Source organism: Balaenoptera physalus, assembly GCF_965194825.1.
Source record: "Balaenoptera physalus genome assembly, chromosome: 1".
NCBI lineage: Eukaryota > Metazoa > Chordata > Mammalia > Artiodactyla > Balaenopteridae > Balaenoptera > Balaenoptera physalus.
The window spans coordinates 16,988,523-17,013,958 of record NC_138882.1 but is presented as its reverse complement, the minus strand read 5'-3'; the positions used below and the strand labels follow the sequence as shown (position 1 = coordinate 17,013,958).

At 39.3% G+C, this 25,436-nt stretch overlaps 1 long non-coding RNA gene across 1 annotated transcript in view; it reads right to left on the bottom strand.

Moving 5' to 3' along the window:
• Positions 1-373: 373 nt before the first annotated feature.
• LOC309644481 overlaps positions 374-25,436 on the bottom strand; it is a 136,971-nt gene continuing 111,908 nt past the window's right edge. The window contains exon 2 of the long non-coding RNA XR_014254452.1: positions 374-947. This is a non-coding gene — a long non-coding RNA (uncharacterized lncRNA). The remainder of the gene's footprint in view (positions 948-25,436) is intronic.

The following is a 25,436-nucleotide window of genomic DNA, read 5'->3' as shown; positions in this document are numbered from 1 at the left end:
ACTGATGGAAAAACTGTCACTGCAGTGGCTTCAAGTTGAGTCACATGGCTTTCCATCTTATTTTGGTTTATTTATTTAAAAGTTCAACTCATAGGTTTTGTTTAGTTACAGAAGAAACATGTTCTGACACTCTTAAATCTCTATAAGAAAATCATAGACTCTTTGGCCTGGAAGTTATCTGGAGAAACTGCCAGACCATAAACTCTCTACAGTAGAAATATACTTATATCAGTCTACATGTTTTTTTTAAGCTTCAAGAAAGGACAATTTCACAGGTGCACCAAACGCCCATTCTATGCTTCCTTTTCTACATCCAGAATGGTATATCTTCTTTACTTTAAGGTTCTGCTTCCCATCCAGTATCTACAAACATACACACACACACACACACACACACACACACACACACACACACACATATATATATATATATATATATATATGCCCTACCCACCACAGTTGTAGCCAATTTCCTGCATTTTCATCCTTCACAGAAACCTTTGTATATAACACTGACTTTACAGCCATTGAAAATACATCCCAGGTTTCTTACCCAGCCTTCTCCTTTGGCTGGGCTGCTGAGGATGTTCATGGTGAACGGTGCGGGTGGAGTGAAGCCCCTGTTATCATGCAAGCAATTGCTGACTGTGGACCTCTGACTTTGTAATTTGTTCTTTATGGACTCACCTGCAGCCAATAAGCAAAATCAATAGTCTTTGCTGAAAAGTAAGCAAGTGCCAGTGTGTTGTGTGACAGGTGAAGATACATGTGCTTACCAGGGGTCAGGGGGCCACATCAAATTTCTCTCAGACTTCTTTTTCAAGAAGCTCAATCCATTTAGGGAGCATTCGTCATTGGAAAATGTTGCAGCAGGGAATCAGAAAGGCGGCTGCTCTTCTTTTCTCATTTAACGATGTTTGTTTTCAACAGCCTGTTCAATAATGTCACTGAGAAGAAATTATGTGAGAAGAATAAAGTGCTTAGAGTCTATTTATTTATTCATTCATTCATTTCTGTAGAATAACACTAGCTGTTTCTTTCTCATGTATATTAATACAGCTGCGGTTGTCCAAACATTTGTTTGTTCTATTCGCTTCCAAGAAATAGGTAAGTCTCTTTCTATTGCCATGGAATTGATTACCTGTAGTTTAAGTCAGAGGGAAGGTTATGGGAGCTTGATGAGAGACATACATACCTCTAAGCCAACATTATGGTAAGATGTAAATCTACTCAATAATTTGGCTTCTGATCAGATGCCAAGAACCTTTTCTGTTTTCTCCTCAGAACCATAAGACGTCAGGCAATTTTGGAGAAGGATATACAATAAAAGACTAATGAGTGAAAGTGGATTCAAAAGAACTGAAATAAAATGGGCTTTTAATCTTGGATATTTCATCACTGCGTTTCTCCATTTGGCTTCTCCGACTGCAGTGTGTTTGAATGATCAGCTCAGAAAACAGGGTTTCACTCGGAAGCAGAATTTCTTAACCTGGTATTAAATTGAAACAAGTAAATGAACAGGGAATCTTCTTTTCCTCTTCTTATTCAGGAAATTTTTGCAGAACCCGCAACCAACCACAGACTTACAAATCTAGCAGTAACCAGGCAAGGTTGTCAAAGGAAGAGAGAGCTATGCAAAGGTCCTGTGGCTGCCCGTTGGCAGGGTCTGATAATGTGGTTCCATGGGCATGCAGTCTGTTACTTTGACTTGGAAATTCTTCTAGAGGAAAAGTTAAATTTAGGACATGTTTATGCGGAATATAGCTTGTCCTTAGTCATTTCTGTGGTTCATAGTAGTTAATTTGATTTTGTTCTTGTTTAATCATCATACTCTGTATTTTTGCAGTTGTGTCTTTCCAAGGGCAAACATATCTGCTTTGTTAAGAACCAACATAAAAACTAAGATGATAATCAGCAGGAGCCTTTTTAGTGGTGCTGTGAGTTGCTTTGAAATTCTTTGAAAAATCAAAAATCTATGGTATCAGAATTGGTACTCAGTATGACTACAAGTCATCTCATTACATGAACTCATTATAATGAAAATTCCTACCGGCCAAAAGGACATATAAAACCCAGCTAATATCCTGCTTATTTCATGTTATATTTAACATCACAGAATTCCAGTATGCCAAAGTAATTTGGGCACCATCTTAGAGCTCATTGGGCCTCATCCATTTCTCCCTAAGTACAGTGTAAATTCCTGGAGGAAAGCGACCGTGTGTCTTACATTTCTTTGTATCCCCTGTATTTCAGCTACCAATTCAGTCTTAGATGAGCAAAATCTGAGTCTGAATTTGAGACTGACATTTGAATTTGAGACACACAAATGTGTCTGCTATATCTATATGTAAAATATGTATATACATAAGACTATGTCAAAGTAAAATAATTTGTTTCTGAATTAGGTAAAGCTATGCATACAAGCTTCATTTCCATCAACACATAATCATGCTTATTTTGTATTTATGTTGATAATTAACTATGAAAATAGGAAATGGGAGAGAAATCTTTCCTCTAAGGGAATTCAACACCCATTCCAGGAAGTTTCCCACTACACTGCCATGGAGGAATTACAGAGGGACAGATGCTCTTCTAATTTAGAGATACATAAACTGCCAGAGAGACTATAAAGCTACACTATCCAATATGGCAGCCACATGTGGCTACTGAGCATTAGAAATGTGGTCAGTCAAAACTGATTGAAGTGGAAAATACACACCAGAGTCTGAAGACAGTATGAAAAACATAATGTTGAATAACTCATTCATTATTATTTTATTAAGTAGATGTTGACATGACAATATTTGGGATATGCTGCACTGAATATATTATTGACATTAATTTCACCTGTTTCTTTTAACTTTTTGAAACACAGTTACTAGGAAATTCAAAGTTTCCTTTGTGGCTCGCATTATATTTCTATTGGACAGAGCTGATAAAGAATGACTACCCAACTGAACACAGGTTGTTAGAACCAAATCGTTACCACAGACCCACTTGACCATTTATATAAATATCACTTCCTGTTCATATAGGCTCTAATTATAAGACTGTCACATTTTTGTGCATTTTTCCCTTCCAAAAAAATCAAAATGAACAACTACACATGGTTAAGCTTTTCATTTTCATTGTGCTTTTTGTAAAATGATTTTGTAAGACAAACCAAGAGTGTCGCTTGACCTGGCATTCTAAGATTTGAGGTACAAAAAAAATAGATTCACCCTAGCAGTTTGCAACCTTATTCGTTGACAGATAGAAACCAATTGCAAGTTTTCCTCAGATTAATAGTACACTCTTACCCTCTTCTCCTCTGGCCTTCATGCTGTTGCTTCATGGTTAACCCCAATATCAGTACGTCCTCGGAGTCACTCCAAATGCTCTAAATCAGCATTTCATGTTTATACTTTTTCACAACTCCAAAATCCAGCTGCAGCTTCTGACCAATGACATCACAAGTACCAAGGCACAGGTTAACTGACAACTTCTTTTTCTTTTTAAAGGTAAGCAAATAATGCTCCCTTCTACAGCTGATGGTATTTTAGATTTGATCCAGCGTGGTGAGTCATGTAGGGAAGCTTTATGAAATCTGGCTTTCAAGGCTCCACCGCATACACCATGAGCTGTAATATTTTGGGGGGTGCAGCTTGGTAACCTGCTCTCATTAAACACACTCTCTAGCACCAGCAACTCAGGGAACCACTACTCTCAAGTCTTGTTTATCACAGTGTGGGCACCCTGACCGACGATGTCAATTTAATCCATCTGCAAAACAACCAGTTAACCAATAACAATTTTTACTTAGTATGAATAATTGTTAGGCACTGGGCCGGCCACAAGAAATAGGTAAGACAGTCCTTTTTCCAAGGAATTTATAATTTGCCTTTCACAGTGCAGCGGGATTTTCCAGCATTTTCCTGAAGATCAAATACTGTATTACTGGGCTTCCCTGGTGGCGCAGTGGTTGAGAATCTGCCTGCCGATGCAGGGGACACGGGTTCGAGCCCTGGTCTGGGAAGATCCCACATGCCGCAGAGCAGCTGGGCCCGTGAGCCACAACTACTGAGCCTGCGTGTCTGGAGCCTGTGCTCCGCAACAAGGGAGGCCACAATAGTGAGAGGCCCGCGCACCGCGATGAAGAGTGGCCCCCACTTGCCACAACTGGAGAAAGCCCTCGCACAGAAACGAAGACCCAACACAGCCAAAAGTAAATAAATAAATAAATAATAATTTAAAAAAAAATACTGTATTACTTCCGTCCACCTAGACAATCAAAGGGAAGCATCGTTCAGTGAAGAGTTGACTACTACCTTCCTGAAGAGACAAGATTGTCTGCTGACCACTCTGGAGGGCAAAGCACCTTTTGGTTAGAAGGGGGACTGCAGGTCCAGGCCTGTGGCAGGGATGTAATTTGAAAGCTAGAGCACAAGCTACATGGGAGGTAATGAATTCCCATTTTTGAGTTAATTAAGGCTTTAATGGTTATAAGGACCAAAGTTTCTCCTTAATTCCATACCAACTGAGGACAGCAATTTTAGTCACTTTTATGATGTTGACCTAAGGTGCAAAAAAGGGGAAAAACGCCTGACAGTACTAAGGATCCCATGTTAACCTGGTCACTCTGAGCCCTAGGCCAGGAGAACATTGCTATCCCATTGCTTAAGTGATCTCCTAACTCTAACCTAGCTGCTGGATGTGGACCCATCAACCTGTTGAGGCCCTAGAGGGGCCATTAGGAGGAAGATGAAAGCTCACATTCACAGAAATGCAGCTGGATCTGGAATCTGAAGCACTCTGGGAATGCAGGCAGTTATCCTAGATGTCCTATCCAGAGAACTAGAAGGCCCTTTATGTGGCATCGATTGAAGAGTGGAAGGAAGGAGCTTTACCTCCTTCCCAGGAGAAGTTTTCTCTTTGTCCTGTCACATGTGGTTGAAAGTTTCCATTGGAGATCCCTTTGGGTTAAGATATTTTCTCCTCTGGCCTGCAAATGCACTCAGTAGATAGGACATATTAAACTATCATAAGTCATCCATACCTTGAAGTGAAATACTTACTAATTCATTCAACCATTATTTATTGAGTCACAAGTATAGGTCTAGGCACTATGTTAGGCCCTGGGGAGATAATGTAAAGCAAAAGCAGATACAGCTCCTAATCTCACAAAGTTTACAGTCTAGTAGTAGAAACAGTAATAGAAAAAATTGCAGCAATGAATGCATAGCACAGGTAAATAAAAGAGAAGAACATCATCTTATGCACTAGTCACTAGAAATTAGTAAGGGAATTGAAACTAAACTAGGAGGTCAAGGACGGAAAGCTTCTTTGAGGAAGTGACCCTTGAACTCTATCTGAAACAAGAATAAAGGCATAGGAATTGCCTAGGTAAAGAAGGAAGGCAGTGTTTGAGCCTAACTAGAAGAGATTTCCACCCTCCTAAAGACAGATTTTGTTTGATAGGATTTCTTGTTGAAAAACCAAGGAGGATGGTATATGAACCATGAAAATACCTTTGCTAGATTATTTCTGGTGTGTTTTTCAAATGAAACTTTGCATATTTCGAGAACTTAATAATTTAATTGTCAATAATGAATAGAATTTATTTAAGAGGGTAGAGAGTAGGTAAAGCTTAAACAATGGAAATCTACAGGTAATACGTATATATATTTAAGAAGACACTTCATTCTCTGAACCAGAATTTTTTGGGAGCATATAAAATTAATGTGTGTGTGCATGTTTCATTTCTAGTACAGAGGTTGCTGAAATAAGAAATGCCTGGTCAGGGGAAAAGATAAAAAGACGATAAAAGCCCAGAAGAGAATGGATGTAAGGGTTTAGACAATCCATTCTCAGTGGTGGTGGGAGAAGTCAAAATTGAGAGAAGGGAAAATAAGAGATTCTAAGTCACTAATGGTTGGACAGTATAAAATTTTCCAAATGATGGAAATTGAGGCTGTTGAGTCATTGTTGCTGTATAAATCTTCTAAATAGAGTAGCATGAAAAGCCTTGTTTTTTTCCTGAATGAACTGCATTGATCTAAATTATGTATAGCAAGTATGTTTCATCTTACATGCCGAGTCCTATAGATCAAAAGTACATACTTAAGAATTGAGTTTTGGATACAGAAACCACATCTGGGCTTAGCAGGAAAGAGGACCCGAAATGATTAGCAAAGTCTGTCATAGACAAGGGAATTTGTTATCCCTGCTCTAAACAGTCTCATTCACCTGCATTTTACATGCTTTTCTCTTTCTTTGGGCCTCTTAGAGCTATTGCAAAAGATAAGAAAAAGGAAACCATTTTTTAGATCTTTAAAAATTGCTATTATTAAAGAACCAATGTTAACTCATCAGGATTGTTCTTCTTTTAATGATTTTAGAGAAGAAATAAAATCAGCAAACAACAAAGGCAATTTCCATAACAGAAAGTTGAAATTTCTAAAGAAATTTGCATATCCAGTGGTGGGAAGTGTCGGGTCTTTTTTGGACTCAAATCCCTTATGTCACACCAGGGCAAGAAGGGTAATGTTTATAACATCTGAATCTCTGAACTGGTGAATAAAAGATATCAGTGTTACTTAGCTGAGACACGAATACATATTCATAACAATGGCACATGCATAGCTAATTGAATGACTTTTGTTAATATTAAACTAGATATTCATGGACATGTGCCTTTTTTTATAATGAAAATACTGCCTTGGGCTACTTTTGTTTTTCTTGTCTAGAACAATTTATGTGCTTTCAGTGAAATGAATATAAGCTCCTATTCTCATGACAAAAGAATTCACCATTAATTTGAGAAAAGAATTTCTTTATTCCCTTTGTGGTATACTTTATTGAAAAGTCAAAACCTAAACCTATCTTGCAATTTTTGTTCATGCATTATGTTTAATTTCAGCAACACATTCAATGTCTATAAATAGAGATTTCTTGGATTATTAGGACCAGATGTATTGTTATCAAGTCCATAAGGGATTTTCTTTTGATTAATTTAAAAAGTAATAAAAACAAAGGGAAACAAAATAAAATTCCCATGTGGCTGTTTGTGTGATGTGTGAACCTAATATTTTCCCTACTTCCTCAGTCTTGTTTCCCCATCTTTTTTCTTTCTCCCCTTTATTTCCTTAGGTGCACGGCAATGGATATTTGTCATTCATTGGCTGCTTAGCATTTATTCTTTTCTTGTAACAGGACCCTGTCTTCCTTTTGGAAAATGAGCTCCTCCTTATTGGGCTAGTCCTATTTCTGCCTCCCACTGAATCCACTCTGTCCCTGGCACTGGCACCATCAAGGGGGCTGGCAACAACCTTAGTTTGACCAAGTAGATCTTTAGATGTTAAACAAGGTAGACAGGGCCAGCATGAGCTCTTGGGGGTCTTCCATCTAGCTGTCGTGGTGGCAGTGTTTTGACCAGCCTGTTTCTGCTACTGACATGACTGCTCTGTTTTCCGCTTCTTAGACCTCCAAGCTTCCTTGGTTTCTGCTCATTGACCAGCCCTTTCTTCTACCTCCAGCCAACTTGATGAGCTCCCCAGTATCCTCCCAACAAATTCCCTTTATCATAAAGTAGCCAATCTAAGAAACACTGACACATACTCATCCATTCCCTACTGTTCTCTTTCTACTGAGTGATGGCATTCATAGCTCAGCATCAAGGTTATACAGTAGCCCCCCATTGGATCCCAGTTTGCCAGTGTATTGATTCATTCCTTAATATTTGCCTGACATGGCCTGATGAAAAACTTCCGTGACTTGACTAATGCACTGAACATAGGGGTGTATAAAATTCACAGTATGGCCCAAGTGTTCCTCCAATTCAGTCACTCTGTAGTGATGCCAATTGAATTGAACTTGAAGAAGCTGAAGGAACTAGATATATCACATCAGAGCCTCAGTGTCACTCCTTTGTTGTTTTCAGGGCTTGGAAAACCAAGAGATAATCTATAAAGGCCTGAAAATATACACAGGGCTTGATTGCTATATAACCTGCTACTTATGGCTTGCTCACAGGACTCATTCTAGGACAGTGATTTCCAAACCTGGCTGGTGATCAAAATTACCTAAGATCTGTAAAAACTCAAATTGAAAATCCCAACCCAATTCAGGATGTTCTGAGCCACTAGGTCGGGGGTGGAATCAGTATTAGCAAATGTGTGCAATCTAAAGAGAGGAGGACTGCAGTAGGGGACCCAAAATGAGATGATTTCAGTAATCCAGAGAATTTTGAAGTTCCAAATTAAGGCAATAATAATAAGAAATGACTAAAAAGGAATGGATTTGAAGTATATTCAAGAGGTAAAATAAGACAGCCATGCTTATGATTAATTTAATGGGGATAAAATAAATAGGGTCAAGCATGAATTTTTTAGCTTATATAACTGGATAAGTAGAGTCTCATTGTTAAGACAAAAAATATTAGAGGAGGAGAAAGTTTAGAAAGAGGTATGTTTAGACTTAATGAAAGTTTTCTTGTGATGTCCAGGAAAAATGTCCAGCATGGAAGCATGGTCTGAAGCTCAGGTTAGAGATAACATCTAGAGATACAAATCTGAGCACTAACTGCATACAGGTGATGGTTCTAATCTTAGGAAGGATAAGATCATTCAAGGAAGGTTTGGAAGAGGAAGAGTGTTGAGTCAGGATTAACCTACCAGGAACACTAACATTTAAGGAGCATTAGGAGAAGAAACCTGGGAAGAGATCTGAGATGAAATGTCCAGAAGAGGTGAGAAAAGAAGTAAGAATGGACAAAGAAGAGAGAGCTATGAAAGAGGAAGCAGTCAACAGGGTCAGCCACCATGAAGGTCCATGAATATAAAGAATGATAAATGCAGGTTGAATTTGCAGACGAGCTCAGTATATTTTTGACTGAGATTGTCCAAGTTTGGGAATAAACTTCAGGCAGAAGTGTGTTGAAGAATCACAGAGAAGGGGACTACACATGTAGGCAAGTCTTTCAAGAATCATCAGGTACTATAAAATAGATAACCAACAAGGACCTACTTTTCAGCACAGGGAACTATAGTCAATATTTCCCATTTTTGAAAGAAATACATATAGAGGTGAGAAATATCTCACTCTTCTTGTTAAGAAAAAAAATCAGCATAAGTGCAGTGGTAAATGGCTACTGTCGTATGGCCTCCATGTGAAGGATACAATAGAGAGTAGTGGAGACTGGGATTAAAGAAAGCATCCTACCCCACCTAAAGGGCTTCAGCAGAGGGAGACATGCAGGCATGTGAGCCCAGGATCACCTAATCTTCTGACTCTTCAAAAGAAGCTGTAAACATTATTTACAATGGCCAAGACATGGAAGCGTCCATCGACAGATGAATGGATAAAGAAGCCGTGGTATATATATACAACAGAATACTACTCAGCCTTAAAATAGAATGAAATTTTGCCATTTGCAGCAACATAGATGGACTTGGAGAGCATTATGCTAAGTGAAATAAGTCAGATAAAGATAAATACTGATATTGCTTATATGTAGAATCTACAAAATACAACAAACTAGTGAACATAATAAAAAAGAATCAGACTCACAGATATAGAGAACAAACTAATGGTTACCACTGGGGAAGGGGAAGAGGCAATGTAGGAGTGGGAGGGAGTGGGAGGTACAAACTACTTGGTATAAGATAGGCTTAAGGATGTATTGTACAACATGGGGAATATAGCCAATATTTTGTAATATCTGTAAATGGAAAGTAACCTTTAAAACTTGTATAAAAAATTTTAAAAAGAAAAAGAAACAAAAAAACAACAAAAAAGAAGAATGTTGAAGGAAAAAGAGGAATAGTAGTAATTGACTTAATCAAGATAACATGATTTATCATAAAATTATAATTACACCAAAAAAAAAGAATCATCAGGTACTGTATTCCGCTTAAATCTTCCATCCCATGTATAGGCCAATCCTGGGTTCACAAAATGCCAAACATCTAAATTCAAAGTTATTATTCAGTCAGATTCAACTCTATGGCAGAGATATTTAGCTATTCATCAAAAATTCATGCTCCCCCTTTCATGGTATAGCATTGTTCTTGGTTGACATCTGTGGAGCTTCAGACATTTCCCGCAGCCTTTGTATTTAAGTGCGGCCATAAGACTAGATCTCACCAATGTAATAAGAGTAGAAGTGATAGTTGTCACTTCCTGTCTGAGGCTTTTAAGAGGAAGGATTCTCCACTCTTTCTTTTCTTTTCTGTCAGTTGTATGCCAAGGACTCCAAACTCCAAAGTCACGGCAGAGCACAAGATGGAAAGAGCCCTGTGTATCCAGATCATTCAAGAGGAAAGCAACCAACCAACCAGGAACATCTGCATTGGGTTATTATGTGTTAAGTTACTGAAATGTTGTTGTATATTTGTTTAACAGCTTTAAAACAAACCATATCTGAGTATGATATGGACCAAACTTGTAGATAATTGACTCTCTCTCTCTCTCTATATATATATATACATATACACACACATATAAGTAAAGCTTATACCATTTATATTTATTGATATGAAATATCTATCTATCTACCTATTTATAGAGAGAGGCATCATAGAAATATAGATTGTAACATTTGTTTGATACAAATCTGAGACACCATGGTCCATGTTCCAATTCATTGTTTACAAACTTTACTAATTTAAACTTTAATGATACTATTCAAAAGTAACAAGTGGTGTTAAGAACTAAATTAACTAATTAATTAATTCAATTCAGAAAACAAATTAAGCTCGTCTGGTAAATAAAATGCTACTCTTTCCACTAGATGATTAAATCTTAATGATCCACCAATTATTATTTTCCTTATGGGTTACATTAAGATATCTTCAATTCATTATTCCTACTCAGATAATTGTTTGATAGTATGTCTATGTACCAAAATAATAGAAATGAAGGTGCAATGTTCTTTTTTCTTTTTTTGGCCACACTGTGTGTCTTGCGGGATCTTAGTTCCCTGACCGGGTATCGAACCCATGCCCCCTGCATTAGAAGAACAGAGTCTTAACCACTGGACCACCAGGGAAGTCCCACAGCATTCTTTTTTCTTAAATGCCATATTAAAAGTAATGCAAGTTTTTGCTCTGGAGCCAGGGCACCCACGTTAAGGCTCTCCTCCATAAGAGTGTGTGGTTGAGGGGCATGTGGAGCTAAAGTCCTCTCCTGCTCCACTTACAAACTATGGACCCAGGTGAAGACTGCATCCATGCAGGAGAAGGGAACATCTTTTTCTAATTTGTACAAAAGCAACATGTGGGCTAGCAATGACCCTTGATAGGGACACTTTCTTTCCCCCTTAATCTTGTAACTCATTTTGTACAAATACATTGGAAACTGCATTTTCATTTTTAATGGCTTCATAAGTTTGATTAATGTACATATTGAATAACTTAAAATATTTGCTCTTACAGGTAATACTGCATTGATACTGCATCCTTGTACATACATGTGAGGATTGCTATAGGATAAATTCATCAAACTGGAATTGCTGCATCATAGAGTCAATGTATTTGTACATCAAGTTACACTCTATAAATGTTGGGCTAATTTACAGTCCTTCCAGCAATACATGAAAGTGCCTGTTAAGTCTCACTTCCAAAAACTAATGTGCTATCTGACTTTTGATCTTTGCTAATTTGATGGGTGAACAGCCCCCTCTAGAGTAGTTTTATTTTGAATTACATTTTTTATGAGGGTAGGATCGTTTCATATGTTTGAAAACCAATTTGTGTCTTTTTCAGTGAATCATCTTTTTATTTGTATGATAAGACTTTATACATTCTTTCATTTTCAGCCTTTGTTTGTCAATGTGCTTTAAGTGTGTGCTTATTATATATATCGTATGTTTGGATTTTATATTTTGATACAATTTGAGAGTTTTTATCTTTTTTTTTAAAGATTCATTTATTATTTATTTATTCATTTAATTTATTTTTTGGTTGCATCCGGTCTTAGTTGTGGCACGCAGGATCTTCCTTAAGGCAAGCAGGATCTTTTGCTGTAGCGCAGACTCTTCATTGTGGCCCGTGGACTTCTCTCTAGTTGTGACATGTGGCTTTCTCTTCTCTAGTTGTGGCATGTAGGCTCCAGAGCATGTGGGCTCTGTAATTTGTGGCATGTGGGCTCTCTAGTTGTGGCGTGTGGGCTCAGTAGTTGTGGCTCACGGGCTTAGCTGCCCCGCAATACGTGGGATCTTAGTTCCCTGACCAGGGATTGAACCTGCATCCCCTGCAATGTAAGGCGGATTCTTTACCACTGGACTACCAGGGAAGTCCTGAGAGTCTTTATCTTTTAATAGGAAAGCTTATACCATTTATATTTTTTGATAAGAAATACCTTTCAGTTCTGTTACCTTTCTGTTATTCTTCTTATTTTTATGTGTTTTCCAATCTTTCATTGTATTATTTAATTTTTCTTTGCTCTTGTTAAATACAAATTTCCTTCTGCATATTTGCATTCTATTTTTAATCTAGTGACATAATTTACAACTAAAATTTATAAAATATAACACATCTTCTGTTTCTTTAGACAGCATCTACTGTCTCCCTACTTTAAGTAATGGTAAAACTAACATATTTGTATTTCTTCCCACCTCCCATCCTCCCTCCATTTAATCATATTACTGTTATTAGCTTTTCTAGAACTTTCTTGTGTTTCTGTAAATATGTTTAAACATATACTACTTAATTTATCAGATTTAGATTTTTTGACACCCACCTTCCCCTTCCCCCACTATAAAAGGTGACAGTATCAAGTTATATACGCTGCCTCCCTCCTTCTCAACCCTTTCCTTCATTATATTGTTTTTATTGGAGTGATTTCAGAGAGAAGAGAGAAAAGATACCTTTACTGTCTTATTTTATATTTGGAAGTCACTATTCATTTTTGTCTATTTCATAGCACCAGGTACTTTACTCTGCATGTAGTAGTTACTCAATATATCTAAAAGATTGAACTTGACTTGTCCATGGTTAAACTGGCCTGGAAGAATAACTTAATCCATTTGAACATATATACTCAATTACAGGCAACAACTAGAGTCCTTCACGTACAAGGCAGAGCATTTAACTGAGCTTATCATGTGGCCAAGGGCAGACCAGTGCTCATACTCTCTGCAGGCAGACAGATCCCAAATATGACCCCTAACAGGGGCTGATCCATGCCGTCCCAGTTCCTCCTCCAAAGTCATCAGTCACATTATGGTGGGGGAAATGAGGCGGTGTGCAAGAGGCCAAACGTTTTTTGCTAGAGAATCTCTCTGCATATGGAAGGAAACATCCGGAGAAGCGAATGTGTCATGTACACATCCCCTACCCTTGCCCTATCTTAGTATCTCACCTGCTTCCTCTGGTTCCTGGATAAGCCAGGCAGCATCTAATAATTAATCACAATAAATAATTCTAGAAGGAAGGTAACTATATGAGGACACAGTATCCCATAATTACTTATAGTTTGGTCTTTGAGATTGTGACACGCAGAACAGTAACCCCCAAAGATTTCCACACTGTGCCTTAATCCCTAGAACCTTGGACTATGTTACAGCAAAAGGGTCTTGGCAGATGTGATTAAGGTTACAGACCTTAAAACAGGAGATTATCCTGGATTATCGGGTGGGCTCAATCTAATCACTTGAGCTTTTAAAAGAGGAAGGCAGAACAGTCAGTGAGAGAGATGTGGCAGAAAAAGAGGACACAGAAGAAAAGCAGTAGTGCAGTAAAAGTTCAGTGAATTGTTGCTGGCTCTGAGATGCAGGGAACAACATGCAAAAATTGCAGAGAGGCAACTGGGAGCTAAGGGCAGCCACTAGCAGATAGCCACAAGGAGATAACGCATCAGTTCTACAACCACATGGAGCTGAATTCTGCCAACAAGCAGAATGAGATTGGAAGTGAATTCTTAGAGCCTCCAGAAAGGAACACAGCCCTGCCCGCACCTTCATTTCTGCCCTGTGATACCCTAAGCAGAGTATCAGCCTGCTGTTCCTGGACTTCTGATCTAGTAAACTGTGAGATAATAAATTTATGCTGTTTAAGTAGCTTAGGTTTGTGGTAATGTGTTATGGCAATGATAGAAAACTCCTACAGGGATAATTCAGGCAAAATCAAAATCCACTTTGGAATCTGGTGGTCCACAATAGCTGTTCTCAAGATCGATGTAGCTCAGCCTATGATATGTAGACACTTGATGGACAGGTAACTGCATAAATCAGCATGTAAGCATAAATAGACTTGAAGATCAGGAGCTTAAAGCAGGGGTCCCCAACACCTGGGCCGTGGACCGGCACCGATCCGGGCCTGTTAGGAACCGGGCCGCATAGCAGGAGGTGAGCGGCGGGCAAGCCAGCGAAGCTTCATCTGCCGCTCCCCATCGCTCCCCATCGCTCACATTACCGCCTGAACCATCCCCCCAACCCACATCTGTGGAAAAATTGTCTTCCACAAAACCGGTCCCTGGTGCCAAAAAGATTGGGGACCACTGCTTTAAAGTATCTCTGTACTCTTAGGAAGCAACATAAATAAAGGCAGTTGGTAATTTCCTCCATTCATCTGATAGATTCAAACATCTTAATGAGTTGCAGGCTTGGTTTTCCTCATTTACGTGAAAATGTAAATTCATAATATAACTTTTGACAGCTCCCTCCTTCCCAATCATACCAACTGAGTCATGAAGGTAAGCTCTGTGAGTCAGAAGAAAGTAAGGTCTAGGAGCTGACCACATCATCTGTCTTCACTTGATATCCTGCATTTCCCCAATAGCACTGTTAACAGTGAAAGTGTACATTTCTATCTGTAGGGTGAGTTGATTTGGTCTTGGAGAATAAACTAAACCTGTAGATACCTTGTTCAGATGACTAAAAGATAGTGGCAATCTAAAAGTAAATCAAAAGGAAAAAACTTGCCTACCAGCCTAATCCCTCATGTTAGTATTATTATTAATTATATTGTTGCATATCAAATTATCCAAATTCTTTGCTTTGGAGATACTTATTTCATTTCCATCTCCACAATACTCTTGAATGGAGATTATAGATGAGCATGGAAGCACAGAGAGGTTAAGTGAATTAACCAAGCAAACACAGCAAGTTCCTGGCAAAACTGGGGCTAGTACATAAGTTTTCTTAATCCTACCTATGGTTCTCTTCACTCTGACTTTTTTTTTTCAGAATAAGTAAATCCTCTGTGTCTTTTAAAGGCCCAGTCAGATGGATGGCCCTAAAACTCATCCACTGCCTTTCATTATTATCCAGTGTTTTACCAGCCCACACTATAATGATTTCTCTTTTTCTCACAGTATAAAAAACAAATAAAATTTTGAGACAAACATTTTTGTTGATTAATGGAATTTTTTTCCTAAACTTATAATTGTTATTATCGCTTCCTTGAACAATGATGATTTACCAATTAACATATGGGGAATTAGGCCTCATTGTTAGTTTCCTTCCTGCATGTTATGTAGCACTCAATAACTCAATGACTCTTACTTTGTTTTCTCTTTTGGTGATGGGATGCCATCTTTGTTCTGGGCTCCCATGCAGAAAACAATCAGTCCCTTTAAATGAGAAGATAGAAGTGTAAAGAGGAATTCCATAAACATGAAACAAAAGAGGTTTAGTGATTTTTGTACCGGGTAAAATCTGTTCTCAGAGGATCTCTTTGAAGGGATAAAAAAGAAGGAGATTTTCCCTGTAAACCTTCTAGAAAATTTGACTTTTGTACTATATGCAAACTATTACCCATTCTGCAAGTAAATTAAACTTGAATCTTGAAAAGAAAAAGTGAATAAAAATAAAAGAAGTTATGCAAACAAACACACAGAAAACAAGTGAATGAACAAAAAGAGGAATATAGCTGTAGCAGACAGTGGTCTGCCCAGATTCCCAGGATCCATTTTTACCTTGTCTGTGCTCTCCCCCACCATGCCCACTTTCTCTGCGCTCGCCCTTCGAGGGACCAGTGCCGGCAGCTCTACCCTCAAGAGTCCTTGGGCTACTGAAGTCATTTTATTCTCACTGTACAGAGAATTGGAAGTATCTAGGGGTTTACATTCTGGCTGATGGACGTTGTCCAAAGACTGATGGATGCAGAAGTACCAAAGTCTAGCTCCCTTGCTTCAGACTGGGATAGTTGTGAGGTGTCACTTAGATTCCAGAGTTCCCCTCAGAGATCTACCTTCTGAGAGACTTCTGCCTGAGACCACACCAGTGCTGGCTTTTTTCCCTTTTTCCAACCTGTTCCCCACTCTTTTACCAGTCTTCCTGGAAGCATTTTTGGAAACTATTTGCAAATGAATGCTCATCTCAGGAACTGCTTCTGCAGAACTCCCCTAAGATAGTTGGTACCATCAGTGGTCTTAGGAAGCCAACTCTAGGGACCAGATTCCGGAGTTAGCTATTCAATGGCCATCTGAAAACAAAGCCCCCTTTGTTGGTGTTGGGTAGGGGAGTGACTATTGCTGGCATTAGCACACATTTACTAAGACTTTCACCTATGTTAAGTTGAGCTGGCACACAGGTGGGAATGATGCTGTCATTCATACAACATTGCATGCATTTGAAAGATATGGGCGAAGCAGTGATTACAAAAACTGTGAAGTGGTTAGCTGTTTCTGAGTGCTATTAATGCATCAAACTGAGAAAAATGCAAGCTTAGGTCAGTCAGTTACCAACTTAAGGCACAGTAGGAAAGCCAGCAGGCCTTTAAGAGTGTGAAAAGGGACCCTCCCCTTGCGGCAGGGGAAAGACTGTGCTGAAGACCAGACTTGATTGTAAGAGTAAGAGAACCTCACAGAAGACTGAACTTAACAATCACAGTGAATTCCCTGTACAAAATCAGGGCTCCAGTAAGGAAGGAAGGGGACCCTGAGACTCAAGACAGATAATCTGAACAGATGTGCTATAGAACAGTGAATCCCTAGAGTCTACCGAACCCTCTGGACCTGCAAGATTGCCAAACTCCCTTTTTCTAAAGGAAAGCAGTCCCCTTCGTGTCTGGAGACTTTTCAGAAGCCTCAACTAAGGCAGATGCACTGAAAGGCAATACTTGCTCTCCTCATGATCTGTCCCCACCCTTCTCCCTGACCTCTAGATAGAAAACTAGGGTCAAGCCTCAGCATGACTTAACTGGGGAAATTTTGGCTTGATTAAAGGAGGAAGAAATTATTTGCGAAAAGATCTATAGGACTTGGGTAATACGTACTCTCTGGTCCCGGGAGAGCAGGCCTGGAATTAAATACTGAGGATACCAAATCAGGGTGGTTGATAAGGGGGATTTTATTAATATAGGGCCACTGTCCTGTGACTCAGTATTTAACACTCTGGCAAGGGCCCCTGGAGCCGGTCCTAATAAGTCACCGGAATAGCTCTTGGAAGCTTGGAACAAATAATGACCTGGCAGATTGTTGAGAAAAGGATCAAAAGATTTAGAGGTATAAGCATGATTCAGTTCCCCATGAAGGCCCAGCGAAAAGATCCTTCACTAGAGCAATGAAGAAAGCACTCGGCTGTAGGGCATAGTGTCATTGTTACATTCAAGAGTGGTTGAGAGGAATCTAGAACGGGTGGCAGAAGTGGGAGAAGGTAAAATGTCATCCCTTCAGGACCAGTTGCAGTAGGAGAGACTGCACCTTGTTCAACGACTGTCACATTTACAGTTTTCCCCAGAAATTTTGAGCAACCTTCAAGAAGTTTTAATAGAATGGAGTGAACTCGACAGGAGCTGTGAGAGGGTTTGAGCAAGGGCAAGGGGTGGGCTGTAGCGGAAAATATTGATGCTTTTGCCTGGTCCTCTCAGATTTCTTGTGATATTTTCTGTGCACAACCTACGCTGCCTCTGCACTGACTTCTGTGTGTTTTAAAGTCTGGAACTTGAGACTCTTCTTTGGAGGACTGCCCTCAGGCTACCAGAGCTGCTTTACTGTACACCCAGGAGTCAAAACGTGCATGCTTGGGGTTTACCTTTTCCCTGGGTTGGCTCTTGACAAATGACTATCAGACACTAGAATGTGAAAGTCCAGCTCCCTTGCCTCTGTTTGGGACAATTCTGAGGTTTCTTTATTCTCTAGATTTCTCCTGAGGGACCAGGCTGAAGCCCAAGCTTTGTAGCACTTTGCCTGAGAGCACACTCTGCCTGGCTTCCATCCTTTCCCTGTCCTGGTTCTTGAGTCCTTACTGGTCTCCCCAGGAAGCACTTCCTGAATAAATCACTTACAGAGGATCTTCATATCAGGGTTTGCTTCTGGAGAACCCAATCTAGGACCTAAAATTTTAGTCTCATATATTCCTTTTTTTTCATATATTTAAAAAAAATTTTTTTTTAAATAATTTTTTAATTTTAATTTTTTTTTGTTGAAGTATAGTTGATTTACAATGTTAATTTCTGCTCTACAGCAAAGTGATTCAGATATATGTATGTGTATATATATATATATATATATATATATATATATATATTCTTTTCCATTATGGTTTATCACAGGATATTGAATATAGTTCCCTGTGCTATACAGTAGGACCTTGTTTATCCATTCTATATATAATCACTTACATCTGCTAATCCCAGCCTCCCACTCCATCCTTCCTCCAAACCCCTCCTCCCTGGCAACCACCAGTCTCTCCTCTATGTCCATGATTCTGTTTCTGTTTCATAGATAGGTTCATTTGTGTCATATTTTAGATTCCACAAATTCTCATATATTCTCGATGGAAGTAAATATCAGAAAGTCTTTTTGGACAGTAGTTTGGCAGTATTGCCAAAGACAGTCAACAGATTTTAAAGATGTGTATAACTTTTGAACTCTCCACCCCGTATAAATATTTATGACAGTTAAGTTTAATGCAGTGTGGTTTATAACAGCAGTGAAACAGAATGAAAACAATCTAAATATACCCTAATAGGAGCTTTAGTAAACCATGATACATTCACATCATGGAATATTACTGACTGAAAGTCAAATTCTTTAAGAAACAAGAAACAGATGAAACACAAAATTTATTCCCATTTGTTCAGGATGGTCTTCACCATCCAACTTGCCCACCTCATATCTTCTATTATGTGGAAATTCGTTCATTCATAAACCTTACGGTGTATTAGGAGGCACTTCTAAATCATCTGGTAGTTAAATGGGAACAAAACTGCACTTGCAATGCCAAAATCTTGATTCATATCCCAGTTATTCTATTACTACCTATATGAAGTCTTAAGCAATATCACTTTACTTTCACAGCTATGAGAAAAATTTGTGTTTCTTCCATTATGTGGGCAATAAACAACTGGGGTTAATCCACAAAAGGGTGGGCTGTCTTCATTGCAGCAGGAGTCAGTAACCAAGATGTGTAGAAAATATTAGCCCCAACTAAGTGGTAACATGATCCACTGGTGTAATCAGAGGATCTAGGGTGAGGCATAGCAGCAGGGCTATAAACGTTAAATATTCTATTCTGGAACGTCTAAGTACATTTGAAAGTGTGGGTATAGGAGAGATTGTCTGTTGTCCTTTAATATGCATTCTTTCCTTGATAGTAATAGAACCTCTGATTTGGACAAAAGAAAAAATAAAGACTACATTTCTTAGCTTCCTTTGTAGTTAAGGTAGCTATGTGATTTAAGATCTTCCAATAGGAGGCAAGCAAATAGAATGTGTAAATCCTGGGTGATGCCTTAAAGGGAAGGGAGGTTCCCTCTCCTTTTCTCATCTTGTGGTTGGAATGTGGACATAGTGGTAAGCTATCTTGAACCATGTAAAGGAAGATAATTCCCTAGAAATATTTGTATTTGTTAGTATTCAAAAAATACTGGCTGTTACAATGCACAGATTCTGGCACCTAGCAGGTACTTCAATAAATATTAGTTTATTTTTGTCTTAGTCTTCTTGGGCTGCCATAACAGACTATAACAAGCTGCTGACTTAACCAACAGAAATTTGTTTTCTCACAGTTCTGGGAGCCAGAAGTCTCAGTCAGTTTGGTTCCTGGTGAGAGCTCTCTTCCCAGCTTCTAGACAGCCATCTTCTCCCTGTGTCCTCACGTGGCCTTTCCTCTGGGCACAGAGAGAAGGAGAGCACTGTGTCTCTTCCTCTTTTTATCAGTACCCCAGTTTTATTGAATTAGGACCTGACCTTTATAACCTCACTTAACCTTAATCACCTCCTTACAGACCCTGACTCAAAATACAGTCACATGGGGCATTAGGACTTCAACACACGAATTGTGGAAGGACACAACTCATTCTATAACAACTTTGCTCATCCATCACTCAGTCTTCATACATAATTACTGAAGAAGAGACATATTAGTAAATGGAAAGATTCCTGGTAATATAGAGCACATGAATTTCCTAAACCCTGATACACAATACTTGTTGAGTCATTTGTGTTGGATGTTCTAAATGTCACACTCTGGTTATATAAACATTAAATATTTTATGCCTCTCATATATGTCTAAATACTTGGCATTAGTACATTGTGAGGGATCTGACTTTAAATAGATTAAATTGACAATTCGTCTACAGAGCGGCAAAGTTAGAATACTACTCTTTTTGTTTCTGTGCTAATAAAAAATGTTCAAGTTGGCTGAAAGTCACGGTTGAAAGCTTTTGTCTTTTTTTCTGAGTGTGTAGCTTTGGCTCGACTCTAATCTCTGCAAATGCAGGGATGATATTTTCTAGTTCATCCCTGACATATAATAGGTGCTCAACAGTATTCATGAATAAGTTAATCTTGATTTTCCTTCTTTGCCTTGACTACAAGCTCTTACATGGGTCAGGTTCTGTCTTATGCTTTTTTTGATACTGATCTCTGCCTCACTCAATGCGTAGCATGCTGGTATCCATTCTGAAAACCCTTTTTAAGGCTGAATATATATGACAAACAATCTAATGGGAATGTTTTAAGAACATTTCAATTGGTAAGATTTCTTGTCTTCAATTCAAGGAGGCATTTTAAAAAAGCATGTAGATTTTACAGAATTTATTGTATGTCTTGGCCATAAGAACATTGAGCCATGACTCTTTCTGGGTTGTTTTTCAATAAGCAAATTACAAAAAATAACCAATATATTGATGTTATTTACAAGGAATTTCTTTTGCAAGGAGATGATTTGTCTCTTAATGGAATATTTGTTTAATTCTTCATAATATCTCTGTAACTGTTACAAACTATTTTTAGTAGAAAAGCCCTGAAATATCTATTGTTCCGATAATAGGAACTCAGAAGTAGAGACGCAAGCACAGATTCCTCCACAAGAATGAGCAGTCACTTTTCAGGGACCTTTGCACCAAACACTAAAAAGGGGGGAATGCCAAAAGCAGTGGGAGGGAAGGGCCCAAGAGGAAGAAATGGGCCGTGGTAGACAGGAGAAGGTGGTGACAAGACTGGCTTCCCTAAAACAGAGAAAAATATTTCCATAGTTTCCTCAACAATGAGGAAGAAACTTTCCCAACTAATATATGAAGAATTAGAAACCCACGAGGATTACACCCATCATGTGATGATAGGAACTCCAGTTCTATCTTTCTGTTGCATTCAAGTCTCTTCCTTAAAGTCTCACACACACACACACACACACACACACACACACACACACACACACACACACACTTCCTGGACCCCACAGGTCCATCTGGTTCCATCTCCCATCTTTCTCCTTCCCTTGGCAGTTACCTGTACTCTCTGTCTGATACCACAAGTTGGCACGCACTTGCCCTTTAATTTCAGCTCAGTTGTCACAGGGGAGTCTTTGACCTCCCATTAGTCAAATCCCCCTACTATGTGCTCCCATAGCCTCGTGTACCTCTTCTTTTTCAAACTGAAACACAATTGGAATTTCATATATTTGGGTATGACAATTTGATGAACATCTGTAACTCTACTAGACTGTGAGCTTCATTAAGGAAAGAATAGTATCTGTTTATTATTATTATTACTCTTTTATTATTAGTTTTACTATGGACTGAATGTTTGTGTCCCCCAAAATTTGTATGTCAAAGCCCTAATCCCCATTGTGATGGCATTTGGAAGTGGTGCCTCTGGGAGAGAATTGGATTTAGATGAGTTCATGAGGGTGGAGCCCACATGACGGGATTAGTGCCTTTATAAGAAGAGGAAGAGAACAGAGCCCCCTCTCTGTCCATCATGCGGGGATGCAACAAGAAGGCAGCTGTCTGCAAGCCAGAAAGGGAACACTCAGCAGGATCCACATCTGTCCACACCTTCATCTTCTCAGTCTCCAGAACTGTGAGAAAGAAAGGTCTGTTGTTTAAGCCACTCAGTCTATGATATTTTGTTATAACAGCCCAGGTTGACTAAACCAATTACTATTATTACTACTATTACTATTATTATTATTATTTCCTAGCCCTTAGCACTTAATTGGAGAAAAACATGACATTAGGGGCAAGGAACTGTGAAAATTTTAGATAGTCTCAGTACCTGAACGTCTCCTGTATGTCACATGAATGCTATTGTTCCAAATAATTAGGCTTTTCAGTGCCTTGACATTCTCTGGCACTTTTTGAGGCGGGCACCCAGCACGACACTAGCTTTCTCTTATTATACACCTATAGCTCTTTGATTTGCCATGTGCCCGAGCTGCTGTGAGCACTTCCTTTCATGCTGAGTGTTGCCGGAGACAGCCTATTTCTCATGATGACCAGGTGAATTGTGGTCACTGCAAATGAACTTGAGTCTTACCAGCGTTCCTTCACACAAGCTGCTCTGGATGACACGCTTCTTCCTTTTCTGGATGAGAGGTCGTTGTCAATCTACTTAAGAGTGAACCTGGGCATTATTTTGTATTGTGAATCTCTTTTCTAGAGCTTGCTTAGCTGAACTGATTACATAATTCTGGGTCTCTTACGAGTAAGCTGTCAACCAGGCCAGACTGTCTGCTGGGGAATTTGAGAAAAATGTTAACTGGGGCTGAGTCTGAGCTTGCCAAGTTCACTAAATGTACCCTGACATTTAGTGGAGACATTCAGTGCCCTTACACAGTCTCCCAGTGCCCCTGCTTTAGTGAGTATGATGATGAATTCCCTCCTTGCAGGGTAGAGTTCACTGAAGCAAAGTACATGCTCAGATTTCCCCCGAACACATTTCTAGAACCTGGGTGGTCGGTCTCATGGGACCTGAGACCTTCTTGGAGGTCGGCTGTCTGAACTGACTATTCACCACAACATCTTTGGATGTTATCAATCCTCCTTTCAGAAAAATGCAGGGGTGTTTCTGAGTTTGCCATTAGGTGCTATGCAGCTCTGGCCTCCACTGTGGCTCAGTGCATATATAACCTCTGGTGAGAACAATTTAAATGCACCATTAATCCCTGGATGGTCACGAGTAGCTGTACCCTCTGGGGTTTCAGTGGAGAGCAACTGGCATCCACTTTCTCATGATTTAGCAATGAAGCCAATAAACGTTGGCTCTGCACCTTGCTTCTTCTACACAGTTTTATTCCTGATTCAATTTGTTAATTTTTTTCTCATGAGAACTTTCTTCGCCTTCACCTACTTGAGTGACAGTGCTTGGGCACAAAGATAATATTGTTGCCTCCTTTCGAAAGTGGACATGTAAAACAAAGGCCAGGGTCTTATATTCATCTATAGTCCTAATACCTAGTACAGCCCTTGGGAAATTGTAGGCGATCTGTACCTATGCAGAATTGAACCAAATTCTTTTATGTCTTCTAAAATTAAGGCTCTGTATTTCCCAACTGTATTATTTTGATTCCTTTAACTAATCCAACCCTCTTCATTTTACAAATGAGGAGACTGCTACCCAGACACAGTGAAATGACTTGTCCGAGGTTACACAGCTGGCTGGTGACAGAGCTACGCACTGAATACAGATTTCGGAAATTCAAAGTTAATATGTGTAAAGTACCTAGAGGAGAACCTGACACATGGGACACATTGTGGGCTTGATGGTGGCCCAAAAATACAGGTCCACATCCACACATCCCTAAAACCTCTAAATGTTACCTTTTGGACAAAGGGTCTTTGCAGATATAATTAAGTTCAGGACCTTGAGATGAGATCATCTCAGACTACCTGGGTGGTGACTAAATCCAATGACAGCTGTCCTTCTACTAAGAGATAGAAGAGGAGAAGATACGGATAACAAGGAGGATATTAGAGGGATGCAGCCACAAGGATACCAACAAACACCAGAAGCTGCAGGAAGCAAAGAACAGATCCACTCCTCGAGCCTCCAGAGGAGGGTGGCCCTCCTGACACCTTGATTTCAGACTTCTGGATTCCAGAACCAGGGGACAATAAGTTTCTGATGCTTTAGGCCACCAAGTTTATGGTACTTTGTTATGGCAGCCACAGGAAACTAATACAGTGGATATTAAAGAAATAAATCCTATTTGAAAATTCTGTTGCCCACTTCTTCCCTCTGTGTCAGGATGTTCACAGATCACTTGTTATTTTAAGTACATGGCAGTTAGAGCTCCAGGACCCCTGCTCAGCACATGGCCTCGATGGGATCCAGGGTAATGTAGTGAAGAGAGAGACCAGTTTGGCTCATTGAATCTTAGGAAATTTTATTGATCTCATGATGCTTACTGGCCTCTCGGGAGCAGGGAATAAAATATCACAAGTCCAGTTTCCAGGAAGAAATTTTCATATCGATTTATATCATTTCTGTCCGTGTTCATGTTATATAATTTTCCCCAATTCATCCCACCCCTTAATTACCATAACCAGGCACATCCCGCGCCATGCTACAGATGGCTTATCAGAAGATCTAGAAAAAATAAACCTGTAATTGTGATCTTAGCTTCCAATTCAGAGAAGATTAGGAATTCAGTTTCCATTCTTTGCTGCTGCTTATGGGCACTTGGAATCATGTGAAAAATGAACTAGCTCCCAAATACTGGAAAAGACACCAGGTAGATGTGGGTACTCTCCATGTGTGGACACATAGATACACGTGTCCTTCTCCAGCCCAGCGTCATCCACAGATAAGACAAGTACACAAATGCAGAAATCATATGTGCCAAATAAGGGAGAAAAAAGAGCGCTAGTCCTATTACAGAAGTTCTAAGACATATACGTGGAATCTCGAAAAATGGTACAGATGAACCTATTTGCAGGGCAGGAATAGAGACACAGACATAGAGAACGGATGTGTGGACACGGGGCAGGAGGGTGTGTAGGATGAATTGGGAGATTGGGATTGACATATATACACTACCATGTGTAAAACAGATAGCTAGTGGGAACCTGCTGTATAGCACAGGGAGTTCAGCTCGGTGCTCAGTGGTGACCTAGATGGGTGGGATGGGGTTGGGTGGGAGGGAGGTCCAAGGGGGAGGGGATATATGTATACGTATAGCTGATTCACTTCTTTGTACAGCAGACACTAACACAACATTGTAAAGCAACTATACTACAATTAAAAAAAAAATGTTCTAAGGCAAAAGGGGATGCCAGCTACCATCATA